The sequence below is a fragment of the Bos grunniens genome, chromosome 14 (assembly GCF_055505025.1).
Source record: "Bos grunniens cultivar Pamir isolate PY7600 chromosome 14, Bosgru_T2T1.0, whole genome shotgun sequence".
In the NCBI taxonomy this organism is placed as follows: Eukaryota; Metazoa; Chordata; class Mammalia; order Artiodactyla; family Bovidae; genus Bos; species Bos grunniens.
This window is the reverse complement of record NC_141178.1, coordinates 81,415,145-81,425,195: the sequence shown is the minus strand read 5'-3', so window position 1 is coordinate 81,425,195 and position 10,051 is coordinate 81,415,145. Positions and strand designations below refer to the sequence as shown.

Genomic DNA, 10,051 nt, shown 5'->3' with positions numbered 1-10,051 from the left:
GTTTAGGGCCTGCTTCTGGGGGAACCCGAACAATTAGTATTCAACACAGGGACACTGATAGAGTCCCTAACGTCATTTCTGTTACCCCATCAGGATTCACACACATGAGGATTGCGGTGTAACCACCATCAGTTCAGTTCAGTTCAGTCGCTCAGTCGTGTCCGACTCTTTGTGACCCCATGAATCGCAGCACACCAGGCTTTCCTGTCCATCACCAACTCCCGGAGTCCACCCAAACCCATGTCCATCGACTCGGTGATGCCATCCAGCCATCTCATCCTCTGTCGTCCCCTTCTCCTCCTGCCCCCAATCCCTCCCAGCATCAGAGTCTTTTCCCATGAGCCATACGTCTCTATAAAATTGGAGAGAGGGCCCACAAGGAGAAAGGGATCTGGAACAGGGTCAGGGGTCTTGAAGGGAGAAGCTGAAGACCCCTCTTGCAGAGCCTGAGCCCCTGTCCTCCAGAGCTGAGCATTTCTTGTCCCTGGTTTTCCTGCACACCAAGCAAGACTTTGGAAAAACCATCTCTGCCCACCACCAGGAAGCTATAAATAACTCCTGGATTAGAAGAAAGGGAGAAAAAAAAAAAAGCTCCGATTCCATCTGTACTTGAGTAAGAAGGTGCCCTCCAGCCCCCTGCCTCCAGCCCCCTGCCTCCTGCACACCTGGGATCCAAGCCCCCAACAAGAGGAAGGCTGGGCCTTGGCCGGCAGGTGGCAGGAGAAGGTCACCCAGGTCCTGCGTCCAGCGGCTCTGCCCAGCACCAGGAGCCCACGATAGACTGGCCTCTGCCAGAGCTTCTCAACTACAGAGGGAGACACCCAGGACGGAGGCCAGGCCAGCAACGGCCTCAGCTGATCTCTCAGCCCCATAAGAGGGGTGGGGTGGGAGTGGGGGGCAGGAGGACCCTCTTCTCTGCAGAGCCAGCACAGAGGGCCGCTAGGAAAGCAGCGGCCTGGGAACTGGGCTCCCAGTGTGATGTTTGTGTCCTGGCACCTGTTTCCCCATCACATCCTCCCCGCCCCTCCCCCACCCTGCCCTCCAACTCCTGTGTCCCTTTCCTCCCATCTCTCCAACCATGCCCCACCGCCGACCCTGATGCCCCTCTGTTCCAGAAGACGGGACCCCTGCTGAACTTGCAGTCACATGGGAACCAAGTCGCAGCTGCTCCCGGGAGCGCTGGGACCCAGGGTCCTCACCTGCAGCATGGGGGTGCTAATGCCCACCAAGAGGCTGTGACGGGGTCCCAAAGGGCCATCCATCCCCCACTATCCCAGGTCCTCTCCCTGCCACAGCCGCTCCCGGCCTGGCCAGCCCATCCCGGCTGCCACTCCGACTTCCCGCCTTGATTCATTATCCACTTGGGACAAAGTGGACATCCCACACCACCGCGGACCCGGCACCCGGGGATCTGCCTGGCACCAGATGCCCGCCCAGGTGTATCTGGCAAAGAGCCTCGGGGCGGGAGAAGCAGAGGCTCTGCACACTTTATTGACAATCTCGGGGCCGCGCTAGCCCAGCCGGGGGGCGCCCCCGCCGGGGGAGGCGGCCTCGGGCCCCGGGAAGGCGCTGCCCGCGGCGGCGGGCACGGGCGCCAGCAGCACCAGGCCGGGCCGGGGGCCAGCGCCCGCGTGCGCGTAGCTCAGCGCCAGCTGCTCCAGGCGCCGCTTGCGCAGCGCCGCCTGCGCCGTGCTGTGCAGGGGCCGCAGCAGCACGGAGGGGCGGCGCGCCTGGGCCCCGCAGCAGGAAGTCGAAGCCCGTGCGGTCGTGCGGGTCGTAGAAGAGCGGCCCGCGGGCCGGGTCGGGCCCTGGCGGCCAGGCGAACGGGAAGGGCAGCGTGAAGTCCTCGGTGAGCACGCGGATGGCGAAGTCGTCCTCCTTGCCCAGCGCGCGGTAGGCGCGCCCGATGCCGCGGAAGTGCGCCTCCCACAGCTGCGCGTCCCCGCCGTAGATGTCCGGGAACGGAGGCTCCTGGGGCGCAGCGGGGCCTGCAGGCAGGGATCGCGGAGCGGCCAGGGATAAGCGACTCCCGCAGCCACCCGCAATGAGCCAGAGAAGCCAAGGCGGGCCACGTGGAGACAGAGAGGGGAGGGGTACCGGAGAGGGAGACTAATTTCCAGGGACAGCGCTAAGGAGCTGTGAGAGGCAGAAAGGCCCGGAGAGGTGTGTTAGAATATAGCCACTACATACTATTTGGGCGGAAAGTTCCAGAAGGGGAAGAGTCTGGCTAGCCTGGCAGGGACCACGCAGAGCCTGCTGTGGACCTGGGGTCATCCCCAGAGAGCAGGGGTGACCTGACGACTCTTAGTGGAAAGTCGATCCTGGGCCTGGGCAGAGGATAGACCTCGGGGAAAGGGGAGGGGAGACAGAGCCAGGTGAGGGTGAATTCAAAGGAGGACTCAGCAGGCCGAGCATGGAGGGGCCAGAGCCAGCCTGTGTCAACAGATGGAGGGAGGGGGGAGCCCTGCCTGGGCACAGGGATCAGGGGCCGACCGGCTTGACCGTCTTCACCAGGGAGAAGGATCCCGTTGGAAGCTGGGCTGGTGCTGTGTCTGTGGGACACCCCCCTCCCTCCTCACTCCAGGAGCACATTCCAGGAGAAATGGGGACGTGTCTGATCACTGGCTCACACATGGATTCGCAGGAGGCAGGGGTCTGGTGAAATCCAAGAGTCTGCTCTCAGATATCACGTGTGTATGGACGCAGCACTGTGCCCCTGGTTGGGGGCCTCTGCACCTGAGGCCCATCCATCCATGGCCCCAGCCAGCATCCCAAGCCACCACTCCAAGCCCACACCTTTTGTGAGCTGCTAGGAGAGACCCTTCCCCCCCTGCCTCCTTGCTTCCTTCAGCAAAGTGCTTAGCTCTGGGGGTCCTGAACTCAACAATGCAACCATGGGCCCTCCCTGGGTATAGATAAGCCTCTGGGACACAGGACCAACTGGGCAGCTCCTTGGAGACAAGGCAGGACTCAGGGGGAGGGCCTGAGAGGAGGCGATGGATGAACCCATACAAGGCTCTGACCGTGAGTTCTCAGGTCCTCACCCCGCACCCCTGTGAGGGGCGACAGCACTCAGACTGTTTTCCTGGTGAGAATGCAGACCCAGAGAGACCCGCCCTGAACTGATGGCCGCAGGAGCGTTCCACCATGCCACACCCTCCTGCTAGGAGCCCCTGGACAATGACTCCCCTCCCCTTGTAAGTTCCCTGGGGCATCTGCTGTGTGAGAGGCTCCGCTACAGCTGTGTACAACACACACTCGGCTTCTCCCAGGCCAGGGACAGGAGCCAGCAGACCTGGGTAAGAGGTCCTTCCTTCACCTGGGAGAGCCTGGTCTGGGTTCTGGATTCCCTGAGCCTCAGTTTCCCCATCTGAAAAATGGAAACAGTCAAGCCTGTTCTGCCATCCTTGTGGATGAGGTTATGAACTTTTGTGAACCTCTTTGTCAGTGGGAAGTGCCTTCCTAGCTCAGCACCATAGCAGTTGCTTCCAGAGCCACAGACCCAGGTAGGAGAGGCGGTGGACCAGCTCTGAGCAGGGTGTGAGGCCAGAGGGGCTGGCTCAGGGCCCAGTGCACTCAGCACCTTGGACAGCTCTGAGGCAGCCCTGCAGGGTCCTCAGGTTCGATGGGCAGCATGGAGGTGCCCCCACCCCGGGCAGCCTGTCCTGTCCACCAGGACGCCTCCTCCCTGAAGGCCTCCAGGGTGAGTGGCCGGAGGCACAGCACCACACTGATGTCCACACCACTGGCCCGGCCTCACACTTAGTACCAACAGGCGGGTGGGCTGTGGAGAGGCTTTGGGGTGTTGCTATGGGCCAGGGGTGAGGAAAGTGTGGAGAAGAGGGAAGGGCCCCGGGCTGGGGGTGGGGCAGGAGAGGACTGAACACCCCTGACTGGCATTTAGCCAGCTGGGTCTGGTGTTTGCGGAGCAGACAGGTGAGGGGTGAGGGCTGCCACGCAGACCACAAGGCAGCCAGGGCAGCGATCCAGGGCAGAGGGGCTGGGGCTCAGCAGAGAGAAGTGCTGGTTCTACATGTGTCTCGAAGATGGAGCCTATAGGCTCTGCCGATGGAGGGGCTGGTGGGGGAAACGGAGGGGAGCAAAGGGAAGACACACGGTTTCTGGCCTGAACCACTGGACGAAAGGAAGCCCCATGTACTGAGAGGAGCAACCTGGGGCTAGGCTCAAGAGTCTAATTCTGGACCCGCGATGCCTTCAGACAGACTGGGGAAGAGGTGGAGAGCAGAGTTAGCTAGAGTCTGGGCTTGAGGTAGGGGGGCTCCAGGCTGAAGACAGACAGACAGACTCCTGAGCAATGATGGCATTTAAAGTCTGGTGGTCCAGTAGTTAGGACCCATGCTCTCACTGCCGCAGAACTAGACGTGACTGTGAGAATAGAGAGGGAGAAGCCTGAGAAGCCGGCCTGGGCCCCCAGCTTCCCCAGGTCAGGGAGAGGAGGTGGAGCGGCAGTGATGTGAGAGGAGAAGGGGAGCCTGGGGCTCTGGGAGTCAGTGGGGAGGGGGTCCTGAGCCCTGAGCTGCCCCTTCGAATACACTGCATGTAAGCCTCTCAGTCGTGTCTGACTCTGTGCCACCCCATGGACTATACCCACCAGGTTCCTCTGTCCATGGGATTCTCCAGGCTAGAATATTGGAGTGCGTTGCCATGCCCTCCTCCAGGGGATCTTCACAATCCAGCGATCAAACCCGCGTCTCCTATGTCTCCTGCATTGGCAGGTGGGTTCTTTACCACTAGCACCACTTGGGAAGCCCCTGAGCTGCCGATGGGTCACGTCAAAGGGCACCTGAGAACTGACCTCGGGTTCAGCAGTGTGGAGGTCACCCCCGACCCTGACCAGAGCTGCTGTGGCCAAGTCCAGGAAGGAGGGGCTGGGTCCACTGCATTCCAGAGCAAACGGGAGGGAAAGACGGGGAGGCAGCATGTATAAATAACCTTTTCCAGGATTTTTGCTAAAAATGGGGAGCAGAGAAATAGGGCGGTAGCTACAAGGGAAGTGGGGTCAGGAGACAGGATGTATAGCTGTGTGCTTTTATGTTGGTGAGAAAGATCTCGTAAAGAGAAAATGTCAGAATGCAGGAGAGGAGGCTGGAGAGGTGCTGGAGTGATGGCCGTGGGCAGGAGGCCAGGCTGGGCCTCGGCTGGGGAGGGGGTTGTTCATGCAGGGGGCAGGCGGGGGAGCACGGGGCCCGCGGGCCCAGGTGCAGGTGGGCGGCTGCCGTGCCCAGAGCCTGTGGGGGTCCTCTTTGTCCGTGAGAGTGGGAGCAAGGCCAGCAGCTGAGTGTGCAGAGGGAGAGGAGGGTGGGCGCTGGGAGCGGGGGTGCGAGGCGATTGCTGGGAGAGAGGAGGGGCTGGACGGGAGGAGGGATGCCGTGGGACCCTGGCACAGAGCACCCCCTGCAGCTCACCAACCAGGAATGTAATGGGAGCATCAGCCTGGTTGAGTTGATCCCCAGCTGTGCAGGTGCCCGCAAGGAGTAGGCAGAGAGCTGGGGCGGGGGGTGCCATCAAACGAGAGCAGGCCCAGGGCAGGAGGGTGTGGTGCGGGTGTGATGATCAAGAGCTGGACGGGGGCGTCGGGGTTGGGGGGACAGGGCGGGGAGGAGGAGGAACCGGCTGCAAACAGCGGACTACGGTTCTGCCCACAGAGTGCTGGAGTCCTGGCCCCCAGATCAGGGTCAGCGCCAGAATGCAGTTTGGATGCTGGCAAGGCACGACCACCGCATGGGTGGCTGGGGGCCACGTTTCTCAGAGAGGCCTCTGGGGGGCTGAGGGGCCAGGAGAAGGGAGAGATCGCCCATGCGATGGCAGCAGATTTCGAGAGAGGGTCAGCGTCCCGGCCCCAAAATCCCCGGGAGGCTAAAAGCCCTCCCCGCGTGGGCAGTGAGTGTGTACCTCCTTCAGTTATTGCTGACCACGTGGCATGTGGGGTCTAGTTCCCTGACCAGGGATAGAACGCACACCCCCTGCATTGGGAGCGCAGACTCTTAGCCACTGGTCCACCAGGGAAGTCCAAGAGTTTGTACTTCTGAGGACCTGGGACTCGCCCTGGGCTTTTAGGGAGGTGGGAGAGGGGGCCGGAGAATGAACTGGAAGGGCTTGGAGGAGTGAGGAGGACCCTGGCCCACGTCCCAGCTCAGGGTCCAGGGGCTGCAGGACAAGAGAAAGGAGAACTGTCAGGAGATGGGGTGCTCGCCCCCACCCTGCCCTGCCCTGCTGTGTGACCCTGGGGAAACCCCCCAGGAAGAGGTGGGGGCGCTGCCTTCTCTCCCACATTCTCAGAGCCCAGCTGCCACGAGCACCCACTTCTCCTCCATCCCGACCCCCTCCACATGTCTCACCTGGAGTGGCTACAGGACACGGGGGCAGACCTGCCGGGCTGGGGTCCCCGGAACAGGGGGAAGCCATGTCAGCAGCCAGGGGTCAGGCTTGTTTACCTGGCTGCCCAGGAGACTGGGGGAAGGGCCTTCTGGGGAGGAGAGAACCTTGCATTTAAAGTGACCCCACCCGGAAGTGCCCTGGGGCTGGGGGGGAAGGGTCAGCAGGCACAGGGGCCTCTCCCCTGACCCGCCACGGCTCACCTGGCCCTTCTCAGGAGCCGTGGGGACCCTACCCTGGCGCTCGGAGACCTCCATCCTCACCCCAGTGACCTGCCTGGGCTAATCCCTCCCTGCTGGCTCTGAACCTTGGAGCCCGGCAAGGGGCTGGACAGCCTCCAGCTCTCCTCTGGAAGCCCTGGGGAGCGTGTTTTAGTTCCACTAACAAAACGACAGGGGCAGCACAGGACACAGAGAATCGCCCTGTGTTCCTCAAGCTGGCGAGAGAGGAGCGCACGGCTCCCTCCTATTTATCCCGTGTGAGCCCCCAGCCCAGCTCCTGACGCACAACGGCCAGGTGCTCTGGGCACAGGCACCTGGGCACCAGTTCCTCCATCAGGGAGACCCGGGTCCCGAGTGCCGGTGGCAGCCCTGAGAAGCGGCGACCCAGAGCCCAGGTGGCGCTAGTGGTAAAGAGGTAAAGAGTGGTAAAGAGTCCTCCTGCCAATGCAGGGGCCACAAGAGACGCGGGCTGGATCCCTGGGTGGGGAAGATCCCCTGGAGTAGGAACTGGCAACCTGCGCCAGTGTTCTTGTCTGGGAAATCCCATGGACAGGGGAGCCTGGCGGGCTACAGTCCATGAGGTCACAAAGAGTCTGGCACAGCTGAGCACACACACAGAGCCCTGCCTGGCACTCCCTGCCTCCCACCCACCAGTGTGTCTGGAGCCCCTGGCCAGGAAGGCGCTCTCACGGAGAAAGAGGACCCCGCAGGCTCCGGGCACGGCGGCCGCCCACCTGCACCTGGGCCCGCGGGCCCCGTGCTCCCCGCCTGTTTCCCAGGGTCCTGTGGGACCTTCCACACGGGCCACCAGATGCCAGCTCTCAGGGCAGACGTCGTACCAGCTCAGCCCAGCCCGGTGACCCTGGGCGGCCGCTTGCTATCCGCATGGTGGGGACAACGCAGGAGAAAAACCAGACACTGACCTTCTGCAAATGGTCACTGAACACTGTGGACAAGACAGGCCTGTCAGTAGCCACTCAAGCCCTGCGTCGTAGGGTAACCACCAAACCATGGTAACAGAGAGCAACTTCAGTAAGGTGGTGCCGGCCAACGGTCCAGGCCCACCTGCCGCCATCCAGCCCGTCCCAGGCTCCAGGGCAGGCCAGGCTCCTTCCAGCTGTGGCTCCGCCCCTTGAGGCGTGGTCTCATCCACTGTCGTTCCAGCTCCTTCTCAACCAGGAAGAGGAGGGTGGAGGACCCTCTCCGGCCAGCAGTTTCCCTGGTAGCTCAGCTGGTAAAGATTCCCCCTTCAACGCGGGAGACCCCAGTTCGATTCCTGGGTCAGGAAGATCCCCCGGAGAAGGGATAGGCTACCCACTCCCACTCCAGTAGCCTCGGGCTTCCCTGGTAGCTCGGATGGTAAAGAATCTGCCTGCAGTGCAGGAGACCTGGGTTCCATACCTGGGTCGGGAAGATCCCATGGAAGAGGGCATGGCAACCCACTCCACTATTCTTGCCTGGAGAAGCCCAAAAACAGAGGAACCTGGCAGGCTGCAGCCAGAACCTGGTGACCGTGGGGTCGCAAACAGTCGGATACGACTAAGCAACTAAGCACAGAAACTGTACACTTCACTTCTCAAGTGCCAGGGCGAGAATCAAGTCACCTGGTTGCTCTTGGCTGCAAGGGAGGCTGGGGAATGTAGTCGCAGCTGGGCGGCCGGGTGCTCAGCATTGGAAGGGACAGCTGCTGGCCGGCCTGCCTCCACGTTTAGGACAGACCCAGTGTGTGCAGTCCGGTCTCCCCCTGAAGCAAGTTGTATTGCTTCCTAGCGCTGCTTCAACAATCACCACAACGTCAGTGGTTTAAAACAGCATCACTGGGGTGTAGTCAAGGGCCATGCTACCCCCACGGCTCCCGGGAGAACCGGCCCCTCCCTCTCCCTGCTCCTGGGGGTTGCCCACCCCGCCCAACCCCCACTCCCGCCCCTGTGGGCACACGGCCTCCTCCTCTTGTGTCTGTGATAAAGCTCCCCCTACCCTTCTCTATAAGGATGCACGTGGTTGCTTTAAGGGACCACCCAGATAATCCGGATAATCTCCCCATCGAGGATTCTTAACTTAATCACAGCCACGAAGCCCTTTTTTTTTTTGCCATATAAGGTAGCAATTACAGGTTCCAAGGATTGGAACAGAGCTCTCTTTGGGAGGCCATTATTCAGCCTAGCTCCAGGCCCTAAGGAACGATTTGAGGACAGGACTTGACCCCAGGGCATGTGGTAGGGACAGAGGGAGGCGGGTGATTCAGGGTGATTCAGGTTAAGTGGTCATCTCCGGGAGCCGCTGGGGCTCAGCGCCCCCGCATGAGCCTGTCTGAAGGTGAGGGCCCAGTCACCCACCCACCCTATCAGTCATGAGTTAAGCACTGCTCCCCCGGAGAGGTGATGCCCTGAATCTCCCACCAGCGGCCAGAGAGCCCTTCAGACAAAGAAACATGGGCTGGCATGGAGCTCCGGGGACAGGAAGAGCCCAGCGCATGGGAGTGCGGCAGACCCATAGTTCCCCAGCCCCCGCCTCAGGGAGCTCACAGCCTAACTGCACAGAGGGTAAAGGTCAAATCCATGAAACAGACACCCGTTGGGATGAGGATGAGAGAGGAAACTCTCAGGGACCCGTGGGGTGGCAACGGTAGGGGTGACCCGCGGAGACCATCCTGTGGTCAAGGTCAGCCTCTTGGAGAAATGACACTGACACTGAGAGCCGAGATGGGACGTCACGTAGAGGGAGGGAAGGAGGGTCTGAGGATGGGCCCCTGCAGACACCCTGTGGCGGCAACGAGCACAGTAACCCGGAGATGAGAAACTGCCCGGAGGGGCCAGGTAGCTGCTGAACAGAGTCTCGGGAGGGGCACCGAGGGACAATGGGGGCCTCCTGCAGCCTGGGGTCCCGACCCAAGCGTTTCTGCCTCCTCCATCTCCACAGTCACCTCCCTTCTCAGCAGCTCGGCACCCCCACCCGCCGGCCCCCCACTGCACAGAGGGAAGGGCAGAGCGAGGGGGCCAGGCTGAGTGTGACGTGGGCACAGGCTGCTGGCTGCGGGCAGGGCACCCGTCGAGGAGGAGGGGCGGGCAGGCCCCCGAAGCCGAGGCTCCCCACATAATCCCCTCCTGGCGCTGCACCGCCTCTTGGTTATTTTTAAAATCTCATTTTCAGAAAGTGGAGAAGAAAACCTCTTTCTTTGGACTTTTTCCCCCTTTTTTTTCTGTGAAAGATTAGGAGAGGGGTGTGGAGGGAGGAGAGAGCCTGGAAGAGCGGGAGGCACCTCTGGCAGCGCGCCCGCTTGGGGGCCAGGGTCTCTGCTGACTGCCCCCCGACCCCTGCGGCCCTAGAGACACAAGGCGGGACCCCTCCTTGGGCAGCCAGGTCTCAGCTGCTGCCTTTGCCCAGTGGGCGCGTTGTCGGTGCTGACTTTATACTGGAGCACAGCAGGGTGGTGG

General features: G+C 61.8%; 1 long non-coding RNA gene and 1 pseudogene across 1 annotated transcript; both read right to left on the bottom strand.

Moving 5' to 3' along the window:
• Nucleotides 1-1,461: 1,461 nt before the first annotated feature.
• LOC147359754 (uncharacterized protein C8orf90 pseudogene) lies at nt 1,462-3,149 on the bottom strand (annotated as a pseudogene).
• A 2,875-nt stretch (nt 3,150-6,024) lies between these two features.
• On the bottom strand, nt 6,025-6,597 carry LOC147359753 (uncharacterized). The gene is made up of 2 exons (XR_015141184.1): nt 6,360-6,597; nt 6,025-6,168 (listed from the first exon to the last, which is right to left on the bottom strand). It is a non-coding gene; the product is annotated as an uncharacterized LOC147359753 (long non-coding RNA).
• Between the last annotated feature and the right edge of the window lie 3,454 nt (nt 6,598-10,051).